The 22,265-nt window shown below is 42.0% G+C and overlaps 1 long non-coding RNA gene across 1 annotated transcript in view; it reads right to left on the minus strand.

Moving 5' to 3' along the window:
• The window catches only part of LOC122455868, a 40,322-nt gene that overhangs the window by 13,879 nt on the left and 4,178 nt on the right, over window positions 1-22,265 (minus strand). Inside the window, exons 3-4 of the long non-coding RNA XR_006274370.1 lie at window positions 5,146-5,232; window positions 4,708-4,875 (exon numbers count right to left, since the gene is read on the minus strand). This is a non-coding gene — a long non-coding RNA (uncharacterized LOC122455868). The remainder of the gene's footprint in view (window positions 1-4,707; window positions 4,876-5,145; window positions 5,233-22,265) is intronic.

The raw sequence follows: 22,265 nt of genomic DNA on the forward strand, positions 1-22,265 counted from the left end.
CCCCTCCAAATGCAAGATCTGCTCAGGATGTAAAAGCAGATTTAAGAAACTGAGGGAGGACAGACTAAAACTCTTGTTGATGGTACACTCTCTGAGGCCCACAGGATCCGAATCACCCCACCACCCCCCTCCATACCTCTCTGAACAACCTTGGATTTGATTGCTCAGAGAGCCCTGGTGACCATTACTGTGGTGGTAAGCAAAGACCCTGGGGACCCTTTAAAACCACTCAGACCCTCCAAGAGGAAAAGACCTCATTCCCCAGAATGGGATAAGAGAAGAGGAAAATCTCCCTTTTGGTCTGGATCTCAGGAAACCTCATATCCTGATATGGGTACCCAGAAGCTCTTATCCCCTCCTTTTTCATGACCATATCAACAGCTGAGAAGACCACACCATGTATTTAGAAGCTGTCAGAGCTTCTAAACAATCTAGAGTGGCATCGGTGTCAGCTCCAACTCTATGCCTTTGAAAGTCAAGGACTCTAGAGCCAAGTCAAAATTGTCATCAGTACCATCTTTGTAGCCAGCCAAGAAGGGTGCACTGATTGCATTTTGACACCTGATCTCCAGTACCACCTGACATACTAACTCCTGAGGGCCCCTATCCAGGATCACTGGTACTGTCTAAGCTCCTAATCCTGGAAGAGCTTGAATCACCATTGCTAAGGGGTACCAAAAGACACCATCCACTGGTACAATTCACCTCCCCGAGCCTATTTACCCTCCAATCCTACCATCTTCAAAAAGTGATTTGTCCAGGATCAACATGGTCACCAGCCCCACACAAACTCTTCAAGGGTATCAAGACACATTTCCAGCCAGTATCAACACATCCTCTGGTACTATCTCATCAGCCCGCCAAGTATCAGCTTCCAGTACAGATGCAGTTACAGGACCACTCTGGGCCCTGGTACTGTCTCAACTGCTGGTGCTGACACTATTTGCCCCTCTAATGGACATGGGGAAAGATGACTTATCTGATTCCAAGGTATCTATACAAGGTTCCTCCACCTTCCCATTCCAGTCTCCTTCTCTTGAGATACACCCTGAGGAAAAACTCCCAGCAGGAAATACCTTCAGCAACCCTGGGGACAACCTTAGAGCTGTGCCCCCTTCCCTTTTGTCCTATCACATTGGGCTTGTTGGAACCTGTGGACCCCCTATGTGACCAATTCTACAGGGTCCCATCTCATAAGAGGGCACACCAGGAGCAACAACTGCCACACTTAGGTCCTGCTCCACAGGAAGATCTCAGAGAGGGGAGCAAGAGAAGGCTGAGGAAGAAGAAATACCACTCAAGATTTGCAAGTCCAATATTGGTTTTTATAAATTCCATTCGAGGAGATACTCCTCGAACCCCAACATTCCCCGTTGGACATCCTTCATATATTTCCTCAGGGAAAAATCACCTTGCACATCAACCATGCTCTATTGGCCTCAGCCCCAAACAGTGTGGCAAACTCCAGCTACTGTACCACCTACATGTAAATAGGCTGACAAAAATTGCAATATTCCACCCAGAGGCTTGGAGTATTTTTTTCTTCTGCCCTACAACCAATTCCCTGGTTGTTGAGGATGTTTGTTTACTAACTAACGTTGGTCCTGTTCAACACTATGTGACAAAAAGCTGAAATGACTGGACCTCCTGGGCCACAACCTCTTTGCAGTTCAGAGTAACTAGTTACTAAGCACTGATTTTGCAAATTAGTCACAGTTTTAATCTTTTATTGAGCACCTACCGCAGGATCCGAGGGAACAATTTCAAGCCCTCATAACAGAAGGCCAGACAATTGCCACAGCATCTCTCTGGGTCTCACTTGATTCAATCAATACAGCTGCACATCGCATGGCTATGGCAATAGTCATGCACTGAGCTTCTTGGCTGCAGTCCCCCAGCCTTCCCCGGGTGGTACAAAATAATGTCAAGGACCTTCTCTTTGAGGGGCCCAAGTTGTTGAGTGATGCCACAGACAGGTCCCTTCAGTCTCTTAAAAACTCCCAAGCGACACTATGACTCTAGATATCTAATCACTTACAGCAAAGAGACAATACAGTAGATTGCAGACAGCTCAACAGTGTCACCCAATCTACTACCAGACCATGAGACTGACTGAAGCCCAGATTCGCTAAGAAAGGGATATCCTCTACAGCAACCTCCCCCCCCAGTCAGTGACATCCTTTTTGACCTGCTGGTTGAGGGTCACGAACTATCTCCTGCCCTGGATCCTACACTACACCTTTCCTCCCTCCACTCTTTTGGGGATGCTTGCTCTCATTTCCTACCTTCCTGGGAGCTCATCACCTCAGCCAGATGGATCCTGAAGGTGATTTCTAAAGGCTACTCCATCAAGTTCAGCTCCTTCCTGTCCTCCATGTTCCTCTTCAGGTACCCATATTATGAATGTATCAAGCCAGGAGGTACAATTCCTCCTAACACTAGGGACAATTGAACTTGTTCCACTGGAGTTTGTTGGAAAAGGGTTCTATTCCCTGTTCTGCATCAGGAACATTCTGGACTCCTCTGCCAGAGCATACTTGCCCAAAGACAGATTTGCCACAATGGCCAGCATTGTTTCAACAATACAACTGAGCCTGCAAACCACGGCATAGGCTCACCTGCAACTTCTGAGCCACATGGCAGTGGGCATGTTTGTCATACGTTAGCTAGACTACACTCTCAGTATCTCCAAGCCTAGCTGAGAACAGCCTACACCCCCAACAAGCACACTCTATCCAAGCAGGTGTCTGGACATGTTAGAGGATCCTCAATTCTCTAAACTGGTGGAAGGATCCACAAAAGGTGTGTGGGGGAGTTCTATTCTTGCAACTTCCTCCCATGAAGATCATCACTACAGATGTCTCCCTAACAGACTGGGCAAAAACTTCATAGTTCAGGGCAAATGGACCCCTCGGGAGGCAATCTTCTATGTAAATGTATTAATGCTCAGAGCAGTTTGTTACTTTTGCCAGCACTTCCTACCCCACATCAGGGCCACCTGATCAGAATAATGCTGGATAACAGAGCAGCACTGTATACAAACACCTCTATATAGTATTTGTTGACAACGAAGGCCTTCAACACTGTCAGTCATGAGCGTCTCTGGCAGATCTTGCACAAATTGGGGTGCCTGCACAAATTCATCACCATCTTGCACTCATTCCACAACAGCAATGCTGGCCAGAGTGCTGGAAAATGCTGTTTCATCAGAGCCTCTCTTTGTCATGAACAGTGGTAAGCAGGGCCATGTGCTCGCACTGACATTATTTTACCATTCTCTTTGGTGCTCTGGTGCTAGATTCTTTTAAAGACAATGACTGAGGTATTTACATGAAATTCTGCACAGATGGCAGCATCTTCAGTCTCCAGCATCTTTGTGTTCACACTAAAGTGATCAATTTGCTCATCAGGGAGTTCTTCACTGATGACTGTGTATTCATAGCACATACCATTTAATCACCTACTTTTCTAGGTCGGCATATCAATCTGGACTCTCTATCAGCCTCAGGAAAATCGACACGCTTTGCCAGCGGGCTCCATGAAAAATGCACTCTGCCACCAAGACTGCAAGTGATGACACACTGCTTAATCAAATAGAATATTTTGCTATTTTGGCAGCACTTAGTCCAATAACGCCATGATTGACAATGAAATCATGCAGCACATTTCTAAAGCCAGTTCTGCCTATGGTCAACTTTGTCACCAGCTGTGGAACGTGAGAAGCATTCGACTTCACACCAAGATTAGTTGTTTATTGTGTAATCGCATTAAGCAGTCTTCTCTATGGCTGCAAAACATGGACACTTGATAGCAGGCTCTTGAAGCAATTAGAGCATTTTCACATGAGCTGTCTGCATCTCATCTGTAACATCAAGTGGTCCGACAGCATACCAAAACATCAAAGTCCTGGACCAGTGCCTCATGACAAGCATTAAATCTCCCCACTGTATTTTCCACTGAATGCATCCGATGAAGTGAGCTGTAGCTCACGAAAGCTTATGCTCAAATAAATTTGTTAGTCTCTAAGGTGCCACAAGTACTCCTTTTCTTATGACAAGCACTGAATTCCTTATCATACAGCCACAACTTCACTGGTCTTGTCACTCGTATGCATGGATGATATGCAACTCCTCAAAGCCATATTTTATGGACAGTTGAAAATGGGAACACATATGCTGGGAGGTCAATGAAAATGAGAAGGGCACTCTCAAAGCTTACCTAAAAGCTGGCCAAGTCAACTTGAACACATGGGAAGCTGCTGTTGCCAACAGATGAGGATGGCAGCAGACCTTTTGGTCTGTGGTTAAAGCCATCATGAATAGAACAGAAAAAGCCAAAGAGACATGTTAGCAAAGAAAACCGGCTGTGGCAAAAACATGCGGCCACGTCTGCTCAACGTGTGGACACATCTGTGGATCCCTCTTCAGTTTACATTCACACAAGATGACGCACTGAAACAAACTGACTCTCATACGTTGACTATGATGAGAGACTCCAATAACCAACAGCAATGTATTCCATCAATCTACAAAAAGGAGCAAGATCCCTGTTCTTATGTACCAAATCCATAAAACTATGGAACTGGTGCATACTACACCACATCCAGATCTCAGGACTATAGAACACCGCAAAGGACTCCCTCAGTAGGCATTTCAGTATCGACCCTAAGTGGCAGATGAACAAGGTGTTCCGAAAGATAGGGCTTACCTGGAGTCATCTGGAGACAGATCTCTTCACATTCTGCCTAATTAGAAATGCAGATAATTCTGCTTGAAGGGAGGGCATGGCTGCAATTCAATGGGATATGCCAGAATCATTCCTTGGCCTTATGTATTGCTATACACTTAATCCCTGATGTTTTTATTGCTCAAGGTCCTAAACAAACTGGAACAGGAGAAATTAGTATCCATCCTCATAGTACCATCATGGCCAAGACAGGAGTGGTTCCCAGAGCTGATTTCATCTCTACAACTGCTTCTCCACCTTTCCCTAACAGTGACTCTCCTCACCCAAGAGTCCAGGATTCATCACCCACCTCAACATCTCAGCACTTCACTTCAAGGCATGGCTATTAGTTGGCTTTCTGGTATTGCTTCCCAGAGGTACAAACAAAAGAGTAGAAAACACATCACAAGGAAAACTTACTTGTAGAAGTGGAAGAGCTTCCAGGCTTGATGCAGCCACCAATCTATACTTCCTCTCAAGTCCTGTCTGACACACATTCTCAATTATCTGCTAATAAAAAACACAAATTTATCACTAAGGTCCATTAAGGTTTACCTAGTTGCTATCACAGCATTTTCACCCCTTCCCCACCATTAAGGGTTTTTCAGTCTTCACTCACCCAACCACTACAAGGTTTGTTAAAGGCCTGTTCAATCTCTTCTCTCCTGTCAAGGAGCCAACTCCACTACGGGTCATGAATTTACTTTTCAATGTGCTGGGGAAACCCCCATTTGAACCTATGGGGAACTGTTCCCTCCTTCATTTATCCCTTTTTACACACAGACAAGAAATATGGATACAACCATAACTGATTAAACAGTATCTTTACTGATGTTAATCAATAAGGGTCAGATTGTGATATGCTTTCAGACACTGAATAGTTCCGTATAGTAAAAGTTGTGTCATTAAAACCAGTGGGTCAAATTATGGAATAAATGGGTATTAAATATGAAACCATGCATCAAAACTTGGTCCATAGATATGTTACAGTCCTATATACTCAGAACTGTATTAAATACAATGCAAATGTAATATGTATGTATGTAATATGCTCATGTTTATAGTGTAAAGATGTGCTAGACAGACAACTTGTTGCAGAAATATATTCCTTGTTTGGCAGGGTATATTGCTTTTCAAACATGGTAAGACATGAAATTGTTGACACCCACAGATTTCTCCCAGGTAATATTCAAAACTGAATCAAAAGCTTTGGTATGAGAAAAACAGATGTATATTTAACTAGAAGAAATTTCTATCCAGCATAAGTACTTATATTTGCTCTTATTACAATGAGGAGGGGGGTAAAATATATGCAATAATAATATTTCTTCTGTGGGAATTGGGACCACAGGCTTACATTCATATGTCAAATTCTGCGTCGTGTATAACCCCATTGATATCAAGTAGGTTGCAGAGGGTGTAAGTGAAGATGTAGCCCGATATTATTGTAAATAGACACATTATCCATCATAGAAGGAATTTGCATAAGTTAATATATCAGACTTGAGAAAGTGAAAGATTTCTAGAAAACAGTATCCCCAAATAATGGCTACCGCAGAGCTTAATGTTACAAACTATTGTAAAAGGAAAAAAGAATAATGAAGAGTTTTCATTTCTTCTATTGTTTGTCAGAGGACAATTGCTACCACAGAAGGACAGTCCAGTTTAACTGACAAAAACAGAGAGCTTTCTAGTAGGGCATGTTAATGGATTCAAAAAACTGAAAACAAAAGTTGAAATATTCTGGGAATGAGGTTGTCAGAGTCATGAGGAAAGGAAGTTCTGGAAATCACTGATAAAAATAACATTGTAGCTTGCTAGTGTAAAACACCAGCTAATAAACTTGGAAGCAAGGAACCAAAATGTCATTGTATATTAAAAACACACACACACACAAACTTTAAAAAAATTATTAAGGTTACAGGAGCAAAGTTAAGCACTCAAAAGTTAGGAAATGCAGAATTAAGGTTTCCTGGGATGGCAAAAAGCACATCCTTGACATAGAGGCCACCCTCACCTCTTGCCAAATTGTCCCTGTTTAATAGCATGAGTGTGCCAGGGCTTTCTGAAGCAAAGGTCACCTGATGCGTTTTGTCCTAGCCTCATTCTTGGAAATGAGTGAACCATAAAATTGCAGTATATTTTTGTAAGAACTCTGCCTTGTTGGCTTGCCCACATTCAGCCTATGTCCGCTAATCTTCGATAGTTTAAGATTTCTGAGGCAGGGCAGTGACTACCCATTAGAGGCCACCAGAACATTCCCATAAAATGATGTCAAGACACTATGTAAAGGAGCAAAACTTCATCTAAGTGATTTTGTGCATGATATCAAATTAAACAGCTATTGTCCCATAAGAGCAAGGTCTTTAATAATTACACTTTGGTTGGAAAAGGTGGAGGATTAAGCATATTTCACGCACAATCATTAAGCCAAACAACAATTTTCACTTGAAGAAAGTGTGCTTTTGTCAGAAATACCGTCTTCTAGTAATAGTTTCATAAATTCCTCACTTTTGACTTAAAATGCAGCAGATGTTACCATAAGAGGCAAACAGGAAACTATTTACACTATAATCACATCATGCAGTGCTATTATCTTAATACAAGTTATTCATTCCATTTTAACTATGGTAAATATATTGTAAGCTGATCTTTGTGGCCATCACCATAGTATCCCAGTTCAATAATAATATCTGGCATTCTGCAGTGACTTTCTTTTGTAGTTCTCAAAGCCCTTTACAGATATTAATGAAATAAGTCCCCACACAGCCCCTGGAAATTCAGGTGAGTATGATGCCCATTTTACAGAAATAAATATTGAGTTGCAGAAAGATTAAAGTCAACATTTTCAAATGTGGCCTCCGATTTTGGGTGCCCAATTTGAAATACCTTACTGACTACCCAAGGACACGGAGCAGTGGTCCAGTACGCCTCCCACTGAAATCAATGGAAGTGTACCATTAATTTAACTTCAGTGGGAGCAGGACTGAGCCCTACATTTGTGGCTGATCTAGGAATAGAATGCAGTTCTCCTCACTCGACAGGCCAGCGTTTGAACCCCAACACCATTCTTTCTGTCAAAGTGGGGCAACTGGGGTGGGTTTCCTGAGGATTTAGGAAGGCTGTATATACCTGTCAAAAGGAACTTATGATGTAAGCTATACAGGTCACGGAATTTTTTCTCTGCTTAAGTATAACTCTTTGCTTTCTCCAAGACAAGGTCTTTTGGACTAATGATCGCTGCTCCTGGGTTTTCTTGCAGCAGGTAGAATCTCATAATAGAAATTTCCTCCAAACAAAAAGCGGTGTACTGCAGTCTAATTAATGTCCTCTGCTTTGCACCAGAAAGGTCTCCCCTCTGTGCTATGAGTTTTTCTTTGTGGTTGCATCAAGGAGAGAGACCTTTGTTACCAGCTAGTTAATAGGAAGTGAGGCAGGATCATTTTAAATGCAGCAGAGAGCAAAAAGAAAACAAGATTGGAACTAAAGCTGAAGAAGCCCAGACACTCTTCTAGAGTCCCATCCCATGAAGTGTTGAGTGGCACTCAGAACTTCATGTGATTGGGCCCCAAGAGGCACTTATTACCACATAGTGGGAGATTTTAATATATTGCTGCTTTAAACAGATATGAGAGAGGGTGAGAGGCCTAGTTCTGCAACATTTATTCATGTGAGTAATCTCATGGATCAGTGAAATGCCTTCCAGAAGTGTATGTATGTAGGAGTGGACCATAACAGGACAAATCAGAACTAGTCAAAGTATGGACAAAGAGAGTGGGTTAGTGAGAGTTTATGGCTTCTGAGTGTTTGTACTCTACTCTTTACTTGGCATTTATTGTGAAAGGTTGTTGTTTTTGTTTGCATCTGTTAGGCGCTGACATGCGTTTGCAGACTAACACTGCCTGGGTTATGATTTGGTATCCTTAAAACAAGGCAGAAAGAGAAAGAGATTAAATTGCTGAGAAACAGAGAATTGCCCAATTTACCTTCCCAGGAATCAGAAAGTAGCAAACTTGGCACGTATGTTAATATTTTGATCATTTTGGACACCCAAAGTGAAGCAGATAACCACATCTGAAGAGAAACTTTACTTCTTTCATGGCAGAAAATGTACCTGTTAAGTTATATGCTAGACCGAGCTGAGACATGAGCCTGTCATCTCTGAAATGCTGGCTATACAGCATAGGCTACTAGATTGTAACCTTTGCTCACTTTGGAATACACTTACCCAGACAAGTAGTTCCATTGACTTCAATAGAGCTACTCATACGAGTAGATTCTTTCCACTGAGAGTAAGTTGCACACTTAGCCTCTGCGTGTGTGTGTGTGTGTATATATAATGTTTTGAAATGTTGATTCTACACTCCAGGCTGTGTTTTGCCATCAGTTAGAGTGTGTTTATTTTGGGGTGTTTTTTTAATCATGTACATGCACATGAACATGCACACACACGCACGTACAAAGGGACTGAATAAAAACTAAGAGCTAGTTTGTACCCCGCTGTTCTGCATGTGAACAAGAAAGTAGGTACAGCCTCCCCAGCTATCTACTTTCTGCCTCTCCTTACAGCAGGTCTGAATTTGACACTACATCTTACAATAGAGGTAGTGAAGTTTTGAGAAATTACTTTTCTAGAGGATAGTGTTGTTCCTATTAGTAAGAAAGGTAAATTAAAGCTGATTACTCACTCTTTATGGAGTGCAAATTTGTTTTAATTTATAGGGATTTACACTCAAATGCCTTCATACAAATAGATAAATATGTATATTGAACCCATGCATTCCTTTAATCCAACTTCATAGCAAAAACTTAAAACCCCATAATTTGTGTGTTTTCTAATACATATGCCTTCCTCCCCCGTCTCATTTTGAAAGCCAGTCTTCTATGCATAGTGGAGTCCTTCCTTAAAACTTATTTCTCCTAGAATGCCAACAGGAAACGATACATTAAAAGTAAATAAACAAAACCCTCTAAATTCTCAGTGCGTCCCATATTCTCAGTTACTTTATTAGACCGTAAATTCTTTGGGGCAGGGACTGCCATCACTTGTATGTTGCCTGGTGGAGAGCATATTGTGCACATACTACTACTACTAATTAAAAAAAACATGGGTGGGGAAATTCGATGGAAAAAAATCAAGCTGTGGCTCATCTGCAGTGGAGAATCCCTCCATGCTTCCCATTCTGAGAAGGGGCTGGCCCCATCATTGGAAAGGTGAAGCATGACCTCAAAGCCTTGCATATGCTGGAGAGTCACAGTAACATTGAGAATCCTGCAGCTCTCCAGTCAGACACAACTATGGGCAGTGCTATGGCTCTGAACATGTTCAGACTTCCTAGCTCAACATGGCTGGTGAACTGTGGTTATGGCTCTTGGTGCCCCTACAGCTGCCTTCATTCAGTGGTTAAACAGAGCTGTGTGGCTGAAGTTCCATGTGGCAAAGAATTTTGAAATATGGCTTCATTCTCACTTGGAACAAAACCACCACATGATAAAACACTTTGCGAAGGAAAAATCTGAAAAAAAAACCACCACTTTTTTCCCCTCTTCCAACTATTTATAAATTGTTTTATATTATAGTGTTATGAGCTGGGTTAAATCTTGTTATGGGTTCAGTTAAAACCTCATTGAAACTGATGTGTGAATGCATCCTTCCCTTAAGGTAGTAGTAAAAGTCAGGTAAGCACCCACAACTAAAACAAGGCCTGATAGACTATGCCAGAAAACTAGCACCATGGGGGGTGAAGGGTCCCCCTGGATATTGTTCTGACCAGGTTGGGTCAAAGAAAATACCAGATTCCATCATCAGTTTCTACTTCCAACTGCAACAAACAGCAAGACTCTGAACTTTGACTTAGCTGATGAGTCAAAAAGAGGTAGCAATATGTAATGCACATTTTTTAAACAAAAAGTCATTTCAAAATGAAAAATTTCAACATTTCATTTAAAAAGGGTTGCAATTTTTGCTTTTTCCCCCCCGAAACAACATTCTGTTGAAACTGACCCAGTTTTGCAAAGCATTTTGTTGAAACCCTTGTTCTGACAGAATGTGGGTCCACCAACTGTAGTTTTTCTGAGCAGCTTTAACTGGAATGCAGCTGCCTTTCCTTTGCAAAAGGTGGCATCTGGCTGTTCCACCTCTGAGTGGAACCTCACGGAGCACTCATTTATGAACCAATTCCCTCAAATGCCTCTTCTTTCCATTCCCTATGCCACGTACTACAATCATGAGGTGAAACACTGTGTCTTACTGCTGAATGACATTAAAAAGTGACATGATCACTACTAAACGTTGTGAGCTCTCCGGGTTACGAGAACCTTGAGCATCGTTAATCTCAAAAGGGTTTGTTTTTTTTCTGGTTTATGTAACACCAGTTAGGGAGAAACCTGCCATGTAGGGCAGCTGGTCTATGGCTCCGTGCCCAGATACCATTTTAGAAAAATTCAGGGCAGGGGGCAAATTCCTTGCTTCCACTTGCACACTGAGGCTGTGGCTACTTGTGGGAGGGTTAGTGGGCCACTCTCATTCTGGAGGGGAGGTGATGATATGGCGCATTAGTCCTCACCCAGGGGGTGGGGAGAGAAGTGGGCTGGGGAGGGGGCATCTCAGTGACGGCCAGCCCGGGAGAGGGATCGTGGCCCAACTCACTCCATGCTAAACTCCAGTCCAGGCTGCCGCTGCTGCTTCCTATCATCCAGTGGGGAGAGGCAGTGGCACTGACAATGCAGTGATTACGAACCCTAGCCTGGTCAGCCCCAGTGGCGCAGAGGAGATGGTGCAGCACCAGCTAGCGAAGAGCTATGAAAAGTCTGTCTCGGTGGGCAGGGGGAACCAAGGATTGGAAAGGACAACTGCCCCTCTGTCCCACAGCAAATAATGCCCTGCTCTGTGCCTGCTCCTTTTAGCCATATCCTCTCGAGAATACATTGTGATCATGAATGGGCTAGAGGCAGCCATGCTGTGTGTTGAGGCCAGAGCACATCTCTTATCCACATGGCACCATGCACCTATTACACGGGATTGTCCCTAACTCTAGTGTTGGAACAAGAGAGTATCCAGCACTTGGAAGCACTTCCCTGTCACGCTGAGCAGTCTATGCAAGAACCAGGCTCCTGTACTTGGCTAGGTACAAGGACCACTCCCTCTGTGCACACCCCTAGGGACAAAAATTATTCCAGAGAGGAGCAGGAGGAGACAGGACCATGAGTCTCTCTCTTTCTTTATATCAACCATCAGAGCTGACCTCAGAGAAGACAGAAGGCTGCACCAACCCTTGCGCTCCCTGGAGGAAGAATCCCACTCAGAGCTCAGGATACCAGCTCTGCACCAGCTTTTATTCTGAACACCTCATGATAGCCATAACTGGACAGCAGCATGTTGTTTAAAGGAAGTTTTATGGAATAGGTAGTGCTGGTAGCACTACCTATAATTAAGGTTGCGCAACACTTCCCATTATAAGACCCCATTTTCAGTTGCTTATGACTTTGCCAAACTTTGCCCAGTCAGACTGAAATTTTCTATGCAATATGTTTTTTAAATCTGCCTCAGGAATACAAAACAAAAGCCACATTTCAGTTTAAAAATTTCAGCTGTTTTGAAGAATGGGATTAGGGGAAAATACATTGCCCCCATGTTAAAAATATTCTTATAACCTTTTCATTGAGAGACTTTACCATCTCTGTGCTTTTGGAGAAAGGATTTAAGATGATGCGGGGTGGGGGAGGAACAATTGTCCTTTTGCTAATCCTGTGAAACTCCACCTAAACTTGGCCAAGTTATAAGTCTAAACAAAACAAAACAAAAAAAAAAATCTGTTTGCACATGTTCAGAAGAGACTTGTTAGAGTTTGGCAGTAACATTCTTTAAAGATTCCATCTGACCTGAGCATACTCCAGCCTAGGACTGCAGAGGCTGAACTGGACAATTGCTCCTTCTGGCTGCCAGGGGCTTCTGGGGAAAAATTCTGTGGAATTGTGTGATTAAAGACTGTGATCATAATGAATATACACAACAGGTCAATTAAGATTACGGGACCTACCTTAGTTCTGGCATTTTCTCACTTTTGAGTGTTTGATTCAACCCTAACATTCTTTTAACATAATTTTTTTGGATGTAATATCTGTATAAACCATAACAACAAAGTGATAGAATTCTATTGACTATTTTAGTTACTATCTGTAGATAACATTTATCTTATACAATTTCCTATTATGGTTACACTTACTAAGGAGCATTGAGTATCCAAATATTTGCATGAACTATACTAGTAAATCTGAAACAATCAACTCAAATTTGAGTTGCTTATTTTATTGGTATCAACACACTCATTGCAGAAATTGTCAAGTATGTGAAAGTATGGCTTAAACAATATCTGCTATGGTATCATTTGCCAACAATGGTAATGTCTGCAATTGCATGTGGTTATTTCAAAATAAAGTAGTGTAAGTGTAATGGAATAATGTGCAATGCATGTTAAAGCTCAATTATGGAAATAACTTTAGAGACTAACAAATTTATTAGAGCATAAGCTTTCGTGAGCTACAGCTCACTTCATCGGATGCATCCGATGAAGTGAGCTGTAGCTCACGAAAGCTTATGCTCTAATAAATTTGTTAGTCTCTAAGGTGCCACAAGTACTCCTTTTCTTTTTGCGAATACAGACTAACACGGCTGCTACTCTGAAACCGGAAATAACTTTGAACATGTAAAGCATGGAATGCACTTCATTAAGTTTATGAGGAAATTAACAAAACCTGTGTTGGATACACGTATTCCAGCATCTTGCCAAGGCAGTGTGAAGATGAAAGCTGGAAGACATTTCTGAATTTCATTCTTGCAGTGAAGCTGAAATTTTGTGAATATTTACAGAGTTTTCTGCAGGTTTTATAATAGTATTAATACCTATCTTGTATAGCACTTTTCATCAGTAGATCTCAAAGTACTTCATAACTTGTATTATATTTATCATCAAAACACCTCTGTGAGGTAAGTAAATATTATTATCCTCATTTTACAGATACAGCACTGAGATACGCAGAGGCTAAGTGACTTGACAGAGGTTACATAGGAACTCTTTGGCATAACACGGAACTAATTCCAAGTCTCCTATGAGCTAGGCTTGTACCCTAACTACTGGGCCATTCTTCCTGCATGTCCTGTTTTGTAAAAACAACAAGGAGTCCTTGTGGCACCTTAGAGACTAACAAATTTATTTGGGCATAAGCTTTCGTGGGCTAGAACCCACTTCATCGGATGCATGGAGTGAAAATACAGGAGCAGGTATAAATACATGAAAGGATGGGGGGTTGCTTTACCAAGCAGGAGGTCAGTCTAACAAGTTAAATCAATTAACAGCAGGTACCAAGGGAGGAAAAATAACTTTTGAAGTGGTAATCTTTCATTACAGGCATCCCACTGGACACTGCGCTAACGCCCACGGTATCTGTCTGAGGTATTTCTAAGGCTGCTGTATCTAAGGCAGCATTAAGGGCAGCATTGAGCCTGACCAAAAGAAGGCATGTTTTCTCAATGTCCCTGTTTTTTTTTCCCTGAACTTTGTCCCAAATTGACACTGAAACTTTGTAATGAAAAATTAAAATCCAATAACTATAACCAATTCACACATTCTGCTTTCCCATTTTTTTAAATGAAAAAGAATACAGCAATTAAAAATGGGTAGGAACCAAAATCTCAGATCTAAACACTCTCAAACTAGGAATGTTTGAGTCCAAATACATATTTTGTGACTCAAACCCATCATTAATAATACATATCTCTGGGGACTCAGCAGAGGAAAACCCAAAATATTCTAAAAATATTTCATTTCAGGTGCAACAGTTATTAAAGAAATCAAAAACAATTCAAGATATATTTCCTAAACTTTATTTAATTAGAGCAGTTATGAATTTTCAGTGCCCCAGATTACATAATTTACAGGAGTAGATTTCATTTGCTGCCTAAGACAAAGATCTCATGTCCCTACAAAGTTATGCTCATCTGGGAGGAGCCTGGCCAGTTGAAACTGCCGAGCTTACAGCCTTACTATTTGTAATTCAGTATACTTAATCAATGTGTTTTCCAGCATTCAGGAAAAGAAATGTGTGTGTGACTGAAAGGCAGTTGGCTCTTTTGTTGCAGTATGCCCATAGTTCATAATATACACATTAATAAACTGAGTTTTCTGCATTTGGAGCCTGATCCTTTTGAACTTAGTGGGAAAATTCCCATTGATTTTAGTGTGGATTGCATCAGATCATTAGTAAACTGGCAGGACCATTGAGTTAGGAGGGAAAGAAATTGAACTAGGGATTCAATATGGAGAATGGGACATATATAGCCCTAACTTATGATGTATGTGTTATGATAAATAGTATCTTGAATAGAATCCAGGAACGCTTCCATCATCTGGGCGCATATGCTTTATACAGCCATATAACATCCAGCTCTTACAACTGCTTTGATAGTCTTCAAAGAACATATTCTGATCAGAGTCTGTGTTGACCTGACTGAGCTTCTACAATATTTAGAGAAGTCCGAGTCCAATCAAGGGTGGTTCCAGTTACATTCTAAAGGGATTGGCAGAAGTGAAAACCTAAGACTCTGACATCTGTTAGAACACTGCTATGTACATGTGAAGAAACACCTAAAGCCAGGGAGCTCCATAATCTGCTCAGCGAAGGTAGCTTCCTTAAGCCGTTTTTTAACCATGTTTTATGACGTTGATTCACTAGGGTTTCAAACACTGAAATCCAACAAATATTTACACATGCCTTAAAGTAAATGCAATTATCTATCTCCAAAGATAAAAGGCTAGCACCTCAATCAGCAGCACCTGCTGTTTTTTATTTTCTTTCCTTTTCAGAAGAAAAATAAAAGATGATCATGCAGTAGAAAGATATTTCATTTTTCAGTCACATACTGGATAGCATTACAAAAAGGCAAGAGGAAACTGCTAGATTGCTGGAAGGCATCCCATTTCCGCCACTGAATAAAAGACATTTCACACATACATTTTAGAAGGAAGATTTTTTCCTATTACTGATAAAATGATAAAAATAGACATATTAGTGTTTTCCCAGCCCCAATGAAAGCATTACATGCTTTGAGACCATATTTCTAGAGTGTGACATGACAGCCTGAGACAGTTTGGAAAAACATGTACAACTTATACTTGCCTAGAAATGAAAGTTTGCTGGTTAGAACTTTTAAAACCCTTCCCAGAAGTTATGTATCAAACATTTCATGCCATTTACACTTATGCACTTGGGAGTCATCTGAAGCTATGTTCTAGCTAAGAAAGTGAGAATCTATCTTAAGTCCACTTGAGTTCTTAGTATTGAACCAGGGAAAATCAGTACTCTCATATGGACACCGTAACAGATGAATTTGCCCACATAGCAAAGAGATACTTTGTGCTTCTTCCACCACAATCAGTCAAAAAAAAAAAAATCAGCCAACTGCTTCTCTACCCTTCAGGGAAAAAGGACGTCCAGAAAAGAAGCCCCAGAAAACTCACTGAACAAAGCAGGGAATGATTTGCTCGCATGTGGGCTGGAAATGAAATACAATCCCATTTAGTGCCCATTCACCCTTCATCAGAAATAAACTGTAAAGGTAAAATTAGAGGCTGTAGAGATTTATCTATATAAAGATGTCTGCGTGTGTATGAAGAGGAAAGAAAGATGGGTGACATGGTTACCAAAAAACAGTCATACCCAGGTATTAAAATAAAGACAGGCCTAATCACATTACTTTCCCTGCAGGCTCTGAGCAACTCCCATGGATTTTATTGAGAGTTGTTATATCCTGCAGGATCTGGTGTCCTGGGAAAGACAATAAGGGAGTGGTCCTTGTACCTAGCCAAGTACAGGAGCCTGGTTCTTGCATAGACTGCTCAGCGTGACAGGGAAGTGCTTCCAAGTGCTGGATACTCTCTTGTTCCAACACTAGGGTTAGGGACAATCCCGTGTAATAGGTGCATGGTGCCATGTGGATAAGAGATGTGCTCTGGCCTCAACACACAGCATGGCTGCCTCTAGCCCATTCATGATCACAATGTGTTCTCGAGAGGGTATGGCTAAAAGGAGCAAGCACAAGCACAGAGCAGGGCATTATTTGCTGTGGGACAGAGGGTCAATTGTCCTTCCCAATCCCTCTGTGGAAGAAAGAAAGGCTCAACTGGGTGAAATCAGCATCCACATGCAGTACCAATGAGTCCCTTGATTTGAGTTACTAAATTAATTACATATGTCAAATCTCCCTAAATAAATCAAAATGTTTGACGGGGGATTTTGCTGTCAGCTAATATTTTAGCTGTCTGGTAAGGCTGGTAAGCAAGCTAACAAATGTGAAGCAATTCAGAGTTAGATTTAATTTGCTTAATTTATCCAGTTGTATTTGATGGGGCCTCCATTCAGTTCTTGCAGAGGCGTACCACAAGTTCCACAACAGCCAGTCTTACTAAATATCCTCTCTCACCCAGACTGGTATCACAAATAACCCAATATGACTTGAAGTCTTCATCATAAATAGTAAAATGAAACCCCCAGGATGGGCTGTCCCAAGTCCCTTAACCCAGCCCTTTCAGAAAACCCTGAGAAAACAATGTAGCTTGCAACATGCCCTGAGTTCAGCAAATTTGGCTCTGTTGGACCAAAGGCAGGGAACAAGTTCCAGAGCCTATGACAGTACTCCTATCATTCAGGGAGAGAATTAGGACCTTTCTTTTAAGCCAAATGGTTAGTAGCTTGAATGCCTCTGATCTCAACTGCTACAGTGTCACACAGGGAGAAAGGAAGGCTCTCCAGTCACCACAGTTCAAACCACTTAGGACCACCAAAGCCAACAGCTTACATTCAGCATAGAAATTAATCTGACAGCCAGTGCAGATCTTTAAGCACCTAGGTAGTATGATCTTTGTGTGAAGAACAGTATAGTAAGAAGGGAACAATCTTCTGCACTAGCCAAACCTTTTGAATGGTTCTATGCTGTAGTCTCATATGTACTGTGTTGCAATAGTCTAGTCTAGTCCCAGAGCGACAAACTCATATATAATGGTAGCAAAGATCCACTTCCAAAGGAAAAAATTCCATCTTTCTTGTAAAGCATATGGAGAGTAAACCCACAGTCTTGGCAACTGCTGCTACTGGCAATCTGGGAGTAGCCAGGAATTTAACAACCCATAATCTGTGCCCCAATATAACAAACCTAGTAAAAATATCTTTATCCTGTGTTTTAGCTTTTTCCCAGTGACAAATTGGCATAGGCAAAAGGCCACACTATAATGGTATATTTTGCCATTCCTTTAAAAGTAATTAATGGTAATGAATTAAATGAGACAGACTTGAAAGAAAGAGCAAGGCAGCTGAACAGCCACTTAAGAGGTCAGCATAGTTCTTCCAATGTCTAGTGAAGAGGAAAATCTTCCCGATATCAGAATTGAGTTATGCTTCGTCTGTGTGGATGTGAATTGGTATGCCAAGCTATGGTCTATCTTGTCAGTCACCTGGCCCTTGATAAGTATATAGGATAGTTGTTGAAAGATACTACAGATGTGAGTTGTCCATTAGATAGGGAAACAGCCAGCTCTGAGTCAGTGCTGAGGTTTCTGTGCATGCCCACCAATTATTTTAAAGTTGTCTGGCAATCAGCAGAAGTTGTGTTACACCAAGGGGCCCACAGGATTGAATGGATGAATGAAAGCAGATGCTCTGAATCCAGAAATGGAGAGGAAGCATCTTGTTGAACTGCTTTGCTTAACTTATTCTCGGTAGAAATAATCATCAGCTCTTCCCAACAAGTAAAACATTGCCATGCTCAAAGATCTCAAACCGCTTTTCCAACATGAAGGGTTAGGCCTTGCAACCCTCTGTCACAGAAGTAGGACACACAGAGATTAAAGAGTTGGTTCAACATCACCCAGGAAGCATGTGGTAGAGCTGGGATAACACCCTTATTTCCTGGTTTACAGGCCACTTCTATAGCCATGAGGCCATTCTGCTGCAAGTCAGCCTATATTCTTTAGTGTCTATCACATTTGTATAGCTTCCATCACCACAGTGTACTGGTACCAATAATTAGGCTCTATGGCCCAAATCCTGGGCTGCCCTGCAGCCAATTTGTGCAATGCAGCTCGTGCAAAGCAACACTAACACTAGCATAGCCAGCTAAAGGATCATCCATCTCATTGTAAGGTATTCCTCCAGTGTAATGGCTCCTATACTAACCCCATCCCAGGCGTTCACACAGGGAGAAGGGTTGCAGAAAAGAGGGTTGTGTCCAGCTTCTGAATCAGCCTCTTTGAGCCATTGGCAGACAACATACAGTTGAGCAGCTTTCAGTAAGTGAAGTAATAAGGAAGGGGTCTGTTGGATCTGAATTGGTTCTCCCATCCCCAAACCAGATACACTCAGTATGAGAAATGTAACAAGCAATAGTATTACCAACCCCAAACATAAGTTTCTAAAAAATAAATATATACAACAATTTGGCTCCTTTAATTTGCTTTCTGGGTTCTGAGTCTATAGGATGCACTCAGATCACATTTTCAGCTTTTCTCTGCAACTATAAGGGCTTGAAACTTACTTTTATTTTAAATTTTATTTTTGAACACTGAGCTTCTCCCACACTCACCTGCCCTCAGCAGCTAGGACATTAAGAAAAATATCTAATCACAAGATCTCTCAATCAAATTGCAAGAGCAGCAACAAAACACCTGTTTACTTACTAGTTAACCTGTTTGTGCTTTGCCCTCTTGATCATAGTGCACATGCATCACTTTGTTGAGTGTGAGAATGTAGGTTTATTAACTGAGTGCAGCAAGCTGTTTGCACTGATTTATATTCATGCATTCAAACCGGCCTGAAACTTGTGCCCTGAGCTGAAATAGGATGGCCAAAGATGAAAGAGTATAGAAAACTATGAAAGGCATATGGGTTTTGCCCCAACTTCTTTAAAGTGTATCCAAATCCTATAAAGACTATCTGCATCTTTGAGACACTTACAATAGCCCAGACTGATATTTCGTTACAAGAGAACTGGAAAGCCTTCCTCTCCGGAAACCTAATTAGGGATGAAGAATTAGATGTGGAGGTACATCCATTGTGTATAAATGTATAATGTTCCGTTTTTCATGTTTGTGATCTCTTTCTACATTATTCCAATCTTCAAACCCACTCTTATCCAAAACTAAGCATAATTAACCATGCTAATTCTATCTATTACCAGTCCAAAATTGCTTCAGTTGTTCTTTGTATTGTATAAAGATGACATACCTGATAAAAATGGCATAAATAGTTAGATTTGAAAATACTGTGCTTTATTCACGTAATTAGTAATGCACTGTGAGAGCTGTGTCCACTCACTCACATGGCTGTCCCTGATCTGTTCAACACCATTATTGACTGAATGATGGAAGCCATCACTAGCCACATACCGGGACTGGTACTGCATGGTTTCTGCATAACAGACCTGGAACATGAGGATGACACGGCTATATTACAATCTTCATGAACTAATCTCATCGATGCCCTGGATATATTTACAGAAGAAACAAGTGAGCTTGGTTTTCAAGTCAATTGGAAAAAGACCAAATTTGTGAAAGTGAATGTGGACCTCTACTCCTACCCATTGTAATGAATGGACAAGAAGTTGAATTTGTTCACTCACTTGAGTATCTTAGCTCTGTTGTCACCAAGAAGGGAATTTGCCTTGCTGACATGAAACTTCAAATTAGGAAGGCTACAGGTGTTATGCATGCTCTTTGGAAGCCTCAGTGGCATCAACCCCACATACCAACTTGGGTTAAGATACGTACCTATCAAACAGCAGCGGCTTCTGTCCTTTCGTATGGCTTAAAACCTGGGCCATCACTGAGATGCAAATGCACCAGCTGAATGCTTTCAACAAGAAACAGTATTGATATATCAAAGGCATATGGTAGTTTCATCACATTACAAATGAGGATATCAGGCATCTGACCAGCCAGCCTCCAATGTCTTCCCAAGTGAGTCAATGCAAGCTCAGGTGGCTTGGCTCTGGATGCCAGAGTACATACCAGCATGCCAACCTTGTATGTTGGATCCAACAAAAAAAGGGATGGAGAAGACTCCATGGATAGCCTCGAGTGCCTCAGCCTTAATCAGTGGTGAGCTGGAGCCAGTTTGCTAGAACCGGTTGTTAAATTTAGAAGCCCTTTTAGGGGTGTGAGGAGGGCTGCCTGCGCCGCAGCAGGTAACCTGGGGGGGCACAGGGGAACCGCTCCCCGCCCCAGCTCGCCTCCGCCTCTGCCTCCCTGGGCCTGAGGGCGAAGCCACTGCTTGCTTTTCAGCCCTCCCAGGCTTCCTGCGTGAACAGCTGATTCACAGGAAGCTGGGGGGGGGGAAGAGAAGCAGAGAGGGGCGGCGCATTCAGGGGCGGAGGCGGAGTGGAGGTGAGCTGGGGCTGGGCACGGAGCTGCCAGTGGGTGCTCTGCACCCACCAAATTTTCCCCGTGGGTGCTCCAGCCCTGGAGCACCCATGGAGTCTGCGCCTAAGGCGCCACTTTTGATGTGATCAGTGCGGAGAGTGGCCACTCCCCCTGCTCCCCCCCCAGCTACACTACCCCACCCCTAGGAGCCAGAGAGACCTGTCGGATGCTTCCTGGGAGCTGCCCCAGGTTAGCAACTCCAGGACTTCCCATCTCGCCCCCCAGCAGGTCCCTCTGGCTCTTAGGGGCAGGGTGGGCACCCACTACGTGGCCCACAAGACCCTCCTGCCTAGTTCTGGGTGTGGGAGTCCCTGGGGGCAGGGGTGGGCCACCTTGTGGGGTGAGGAGGGAACCAGTTGTTAAAATTTTGACAGCTCATCACTGGCCTTAATGTAGAGTAGGCTGCAGTAATGAAAGGCTCTGTGGAAACAGGTGATCCAAAGTTTGAACTCCATGCTCCATGAGCAGAAGAACTAATGAATAATGAAGTCACATAATTAAAATAAATCTACGATTTGAGAAACCAGGGGTGTGTTGATCATGTTACGAATGTTAAAATTCATTCATCAATAAACTCCAACACTAGAGACACAATGTTTGATATGGATAAACAGAGCAATTTTATATAGAAGCTTGTTTACCTGAATCGGAATCTCGGGTTAATAAATTCTGCAGCTCAAGTTAGCAGAACATTTTCACTGGAGATGAAAGTCTCTTTCTACCATCAGTATATGATTTTTTTTATTGTCTTTATCTGTTCAAGTGTTGGTAAGTGTTATGGATATGCAATGCCTCCAGCATCCCCACTACTTCAACCAGGGTGACCTTGGGGTCACCTGCTATGCACAGGAACATTACCCTGTGCTATGAACTGCCTGTCTCATTATGTTCACTGTTCAATGCACTGGTAGTTTAATATCTTTAGAAAAACATCCTCTCCTATTTAAGAAAATGAAATGTCAAGAGTTACCGTATATGTAGGCAATATCTACATTTGGAGCTAAGGGTAGGATTCCCTGCTCACATAGACACAGTTTATACACAGTCCTTACTGAAGCAAACTCCCCCAGAAAT

This window comes from Dermochelys coriacea, chromosome 9, assembly GCF_009764565.3.
Source record: "Dermochelys coriacea isolate rDerCor1 chromosome 9, rDerCor1.pri.v4, whole genome shotgun sequence".
NCBI lineage: Eukaryota > Metazoa > Chordata > Testudines > Dermochelyidae > Dermochelys > Dermochelys coriacea.